Here is a 380-nt window from a genome sequence, read left to right on the forward strand (position 1 = left end):
CCGCGCCCGCCTCTGTCTTCCTGGGAGACCCGGGGCCTCCCTTATTGTGCCACCCAGAGCTTTTGAGAGCCACACAAATTCCCGCTGTTCTGCAGCTCCCACTGGAGCCCGCCCGGAGCCCACAGAGGCCCCATTGTCACCCCTAACCCGGGCCGGTGTCAGCCTTTGGCATTCATTGCCGGCAGTGCCGGCCCGGGGTCAGCCCGCCACAATGCGGGTCACAGAGGAAATTAGCAGCCCATGAAGCATTAGCAAAGCCTTTTGGTGTCCACTCTACTGAAGTGTGCAAATAAAATACCCCAGGGGGAACATTTCATTTCTAATGGGCCCCCACTGCTGGGACAGGCTGGGCTGGCCCGGGCGGCGGCGGGTGGCCTGGC

At 62.4% G+C, this 380-nt stretch overlaps 1 protein-coding gene across 1 annotated transcript in view; it reads right to left on the minus strand.

The window, feature by feature from the left end:
* Window positions 1–380, minus strand: part of NTN1 (netrin 1) — an 84,694-nt gene that overhangs the window by 6,296 nt on the left and 78,018 nt on the right. The gene's annotated exons all lie outside the window — the stretch shown is intronic.

This window comes from Geospiza fortis, unplaced genomic scaffold, assembly GCF_000277835.1.
Source record: "Geospiza fortis unplaced genomic scaffold, GeoFor_1.0 scaffold485, whole genome shotgun sequence".
NCBI lineage: Eukaryota > Metazoa > Chordata > Aves > Passeriformes > Thraupidae > Geospiza > Geospiza fortis.